The following is a 5,957-nucleotide window of genomic DNA, read 5'->3' as shown; positions in this document are numbered from 1 at the left end:
AACTATCAGATGGAAAATAATATCTCATTGAGAGCATGTGAAGCATAGATTGCATCTTTGTTTCAAGTACAATCCATGACCATCGTGGAACCAACATAAGTGCGACTTTGAAATCTAATTTTTGTTTGCTTTGAGGAAATTTCTTTTCTTATTTCCAAAATGTAGTAACATTAAATGACCAATATTTGCATTTTTTTAAACCAAAATAGTGATATGGAATTTCATTCTTGGCCGTAGAAATTTTATTTATCAATTTCAAGGAAATGACTAGTCTCATTTAAAAGCTAGTTTTGTTCATTTCTATTGTTATTTTGTTGATAAAGGTCAGTACTTTCGAAATTTTATAATGATGTGCAATTAAGGGATTTTCCATTGTGGATGATCCTCAAACACCAGCACCAAAGAATTTTGTAACTCCCAAGTACTCTTATGGTGCAACTTAAGAAAATGTAAATATACATTTTTATGTCCATCACTATTTTCTCTTATTTTCCCAACTAAATGTTGTCTGAACACAAACTTGAGATCTTCCATAGTTAATTCCCTCTCATATGGGCCATGAAATAAAATCTAACCTTGTTAGATGTGGAGTGTTATAATGTAAATTTTGATGGCATGCAAGCTTAGACCATAATGATCATGTATTCGATCTACATGAATTTTTATAACACAACATTTCCAACAATCTAATAATAGGTAAGTTAAATAAGGAGTTGAGAGTACGACGGATTGATTCCTTGTATTTGAGTGTAGAAGGAAATGTATGAGGCCATGAAGGAAAAAATGTGAGTTGAATACCTAGGTTTAGGGGGAAGTCAAAATAAGCCTCTCCAGTCTAATTTCTTTCTCAACATCATCATTTTTGTCATTGTGCTACCCGATTTGGCATCGTTATTTAGAGGCAATTTATTTTCACAAGAATTTCATTTTCCTCCAATGAAACCACATCAAGCTAAGAGATTCCTTTTATGAGTTGGTGATGGTATTATTCATTACAGACAAGGAACATGTCAATTGTAAGAGAAAAATGTGTTGTTTTAGTCCAATTTTGGCATTTTTGAGCACTATATTTCTTGAAAAGTCAAAAGCATTGTTGGAATGGTTCAAATTTGTGAGAATTTTGCATCTAGAAGAGAAAGATAATTTTATAGTTAGGCTTTATGGTTTGCACCATTCTTTTCATTATGAGGAGCACTTTTCCAAGTCAAAGAATTGAGGTTTTATTCCTATGCTCCATAGAACCTTCAATTTAATTTTGTTTTCGGTTTTAAGAAATGAATGGTGAAACATTTTGGTGAAATTTATCTCCTTTATACTGAAAAAAAGTACAATGTATAATGGAACAAAATAACATTTTTAAAAATTAGCTAAGGCTAGAAATGTGTGTCCTAAAAATGGCTTTCTTTAAATGCATACCTCGATGACAATTTTCAATACAATACAATATTGTATCTTCATGAAGAAGCTATAATGTCATTAATTTTGGTATACACTATTTGAAATATTTTTGAGCCATTGTGTTTTAAGTGAAATAGTTCACTCATCAGGTCAAAAGAGTAGTAGAGTAGAGGGCAAGTTGCAAATAAAGGAGACTATATCTAATATTGAAAATTGGATTGTTTCTTAACGTCTCTGCTACTTCCATTGTTCTTTATTAGTGGAAATGCAGTGTTGTTTCTTGCTTCGTTTGAACTCAAGTTGTATCTATGCCTGTGCAATCAAATTCAATAGTGTGCTCTAGTGTTGGCTAACTTGAAATTCAGAAGCATACATTTTCTTCCCTTGATAGCAATGTAGACATCCAAAATATGGTACTGGTGACTGCATCCATTATTCTCCTTGTATCTTCCAAATATTTAGTGCAATCCATTGTTAAGAATGTGCAATGGTTAGTAATGTTAAGTCCTAGATTCATCTTTTCCTTTATTGTATGCAAAGGTTATTGAAATGGGGAGGTATTATTAAGAGGTTAATTTTTTTAAAGTTCCATATCTTATATGAAATAAAAGGTTCAATCAAGATAGGTTGTAGCAATATCTAGTATGTAGTATTATGTGTTATATTGAAAATTGTTGAGGAATCAAATTCCTTTTGCCTTGTACCCTTGAAGTGCAAGGAATTTCCTAAGACCAGCCTGGTAGATTTGTCCACAAAATAAACTGGAAGTAGTTCCTCTATTTTCCCGTTTGTTGTATCTGCATCCTATTTATTCACTTCCATTCTAAATTCATTAACAATGTGTGCCATTATTTGGACAATATCATGTTAAATATAGATCTGTTCCACTGCTACTATGTGGCTCTTATTATTCCATCCCATCATCCCCTTGAAAGTTCGGCCTGGAAAGAAAGAATAGACAAGGACACCTCACTAATGTTCTTTTGTTCATGTTTGTTTTATAAATAAAGTTTGAACACTGAAGTAGAGAATATGTGGATAATCTACTTTTAGTTTTCCTTCTTAATAAATATTCTCGTTTGGCATTGATTTTGTAAAATTGCTGAACCTTTTGTGGATATTCCAAGCTATAATTAAGACGAAGTATGGTCAAGATGAAACAAATGTTGGAGATGAAGGAGACTTCGCTCCAAACATTTAGGTGCTTCATTAAATTAAGAGTGAATATTAAACTATGCCATTTTTTGCTTCTATAATTCTTATTGTATTAAATGTTATCTCGTTGAAATGTAGGAGAATAAGCAAGCCCTGGAATTATTAAAGATTTCCCTTGAGAAAGAAAGCTATATTGGAAAGGTTGGAATTCTTTTTAAGTTTGATTCTTTTCCTTTGTGGAGTTTTTATTAGCTATAATGTTGAGATTAGTGTCATAGTTACTTATTCATAAAATATTGTTTCAATTATCACATTGTTATTGGCATGGATGTAACTGCTTCTAAGTTCTACACTAAGAAGGACCAAAAGTATGTTTTGAACTTCAAGGAGGAGGTGAGTCTCTATTTTTCATTATTGATACACATGCAATGCATTTAGTGCGCTCTCTATAATTAACATGTTCATTAACATGTGGACTTTTTTAACATCAAAAATATAATTTCAATGCATGAAGATGGAACATGACCATTATCGCTCTCGTTTTACAACCTCCTTTCCCTTATAAACAATAGGCAAACAAAATAAGCGTTAATTAGACAGGAACCTAGATAAATTATGTTATTTATTTGGATATAATGGTCTTCTTACCTTTGAATTTGATTGTTGCAACATAATAATGGTATCCATAAGATATCAGGATTTTAGCTAATCCAACTTTAAGAATCGTTTATTGAGGATTATACAATTGTGTCTATAAAGGACCCATTTGATCAAGATGACTTGGCTCACTATGCACAGTTTACAACCAAAATTGGGGAAAGGTGCAAATTGTTGGGGATTATCTATTGGTTACAAATCCAAAGGTATGTGCTTGTATTTTAACGTCGGTTTTTAGTTTAATCATTGATAGTTTTCATTTCCCCAACCTTTTCTTCATCGTCATATTCTTTTTTCTACATCTGTTTCAATTGTCATTGACATATGTACATCTACTAGTGCAGTGTGTTGGAAAGACAATGTGACATATGATGTCTAATATTTTTTTGCAACACGTTTTATGTGAACCAAATTGGTTCTATTACTGAAAGTATTGAAGTAGTAAATATGTCCAAACATGTTGGATAGGGAGTGATGACAAGCCATCACATGTATTTGTTTAATGTTGTTTTTCGAAGTCACATTCTTTCCCTCATTTTTGCAATTTTACTTCATATGTGATATTGATGTGGATTTTTTAATGTTTCTTTCATCGTGTGTATGTAGTGGCAAAAGGAAAGACACCTTTATTGCAAATATGGAAGTGGGCTTGGCCACGGTAATGTTCATTTTTCAATATTTGATTGATTTAAAGTGTGTAGAGACATTAGTGACTTCAATATGTGTCGAATGTGAAACCTCAGTGTGTATGGAGTTGAGCATTTAATCCTTTTTCTGTTATATACATGAGGATTGAAGGTTTCTTATTATCATGAAGCAATTAAGGTATAAATCCATTTCTGATATATAAGTGGTGTGTGTTTGCACCATTAGGGCCAAATCAAGATAGGTGCCCCTTGTAGGCCTGAGCAACTTTCCAAATATAATCAGGTGCTTTTATAATCTAGTGTTTTGATTTTTCTAGAATCAATTATTTATTCTTCCTTTTATTTACAATCCTTATTTCCTTTGCAGCTTTGACTAATTGAGGAGGAACTAGGCTTGACAATAGTGTATGAAGGCATAATTTCGCACAAGCTTGTAGAGGCATACTAAAGAAAAATGTTTTGGCATGTTCGAGAATGTTTTTCATGTTTAGGATGTGGGAAAATGAATAAGATGTTTCTTCATTTTCGAGAATGTTTCTCACAATTTTTTTTGGAGAGACCCTCAATTGTAGTGGAGATGAAAGTAATAAAGGCTATTTGTATGTACCAGTAATAAATTCGAATACCGTTTTCTTCTTGGATTCCTGAATTAGTCAAATTATAGTTTTAAAAATTTGAAGACTACCATTCAGATTTGGACAAGATAGCACCTGGAATTTACTTTCGACCAAATCATAAGCATGTTTTGTTGATCACTTGTGAACAAGAGATAAACACAAGAGGCCTTAATTAGAAGGAAACACATTAGAAAAATTATGTTATTTATTCGGATATAATTGCCTTCTTACCTTCGAATTGGATCATTGGAGAATAATAATGCTAGCGAGAAGATATCAATATATGAGGTAATCAAGCTTTATGAATCATTTATTGAGGATCATCCAATTGTATATATAGAGGACCCATTTTATCAATATTATTGGGCTCATTGTGCACAGTTTATGACCACAATTGGGGAAAAGATGCAAATTTTTGGGCATTATCTTTTGGTGACAAATCCAAGTTATGTGCTCTTCTTTTGACACCTTCTTTCAGTGAAATCACTTAGAGTTTTCATTGCCCCAATATGTTCTTCATCAACATATTATGTTTTCTACTTTTGTTTCAATTTTCATTGATATATGCACATGTATTGGTGCAACGTGTTGGAAAGGAGATCAATGAAAAATATTTCAAAGCTATTTTACTTAAGGTAAATACATTTATCCTTAATTTTGCATATTTGTTGCTAATGTGACATATGTTGTGTAATAATTTTTTGCAACTTGTTGTAGGTGAAAAATTGGTTTTGTTACTCAAACTCTTGAAGTAGTAAAGATGTACAAACGTGATGGATGGGGAGTGATGACAAGACATTGCAAGTATTGATTTAATGTTGTTTTTTCAAATCTCTTTCTTTCCCACATTTTCGCAATTTTCTGTCATATGTGATATTGATGTGTATATTTTAATGTTTCCCTCATTTTGTGTATGGAGTGGCGAAACAAAAGACACCTTTATTGTTGATCTGGCAGTGGGCTTCACCACAGTAATGTTTAATTTTTAGTATTTGGTTGCTTTAAAGTGTGCACAGATATTAGTGACTTCAAGATGTGTCGAATGTGAAACCTTAGTGTGTATGGAATCGAGCATTTAATTTGTGTTATGTTATATAGTTGGGGATTGAAGGATTTTGATTAGCATGAAGAAATTAAGGTATAAATTCACTTTTGATATATGAGGGTTATCTGTCTGCATCATCAGGGCCAAATCAAGACAAGTTTCCCTTACATGTCCGAGAGACTTGCCAAATATAATTAGGTTCTTTTATAATCTGGTCTTCTGATTTTCCTACAATCAATTATTTGTTTTTCCTTTTATTTACACTGTTTATTGTCACCTTTGCATCTATTACGAATTGAGGAGGATCTAGTGTCAACAAAAATGTATATAGGCACAATTTTCTACAAGCCTGTAGAGCCATACCAAAGAAAATTGTTTTTGCATGTTCAAGAATGTTTTTGATGTCTAGAATATGGGGAAATGAATAAGATGGTTTGC

This window comes from Pinus tabuliformis, chromosome 9, assembly GCF_031772625.1.
Source record: "Pinus tabuliformis cultivar Carrire ecotype Pingquan chromosome 9, CPIR1, whole genome shotgun sequence".
Taxonomy (NCBI): Eukaryota; Viridiplantae; Streptophyta; class Pinopsida; order Pinales; family Pinaceae; genus Pinus; species Pinus tabuliformis.
This window is presented reverse-complemented; position numbering follows the sequence as displayed.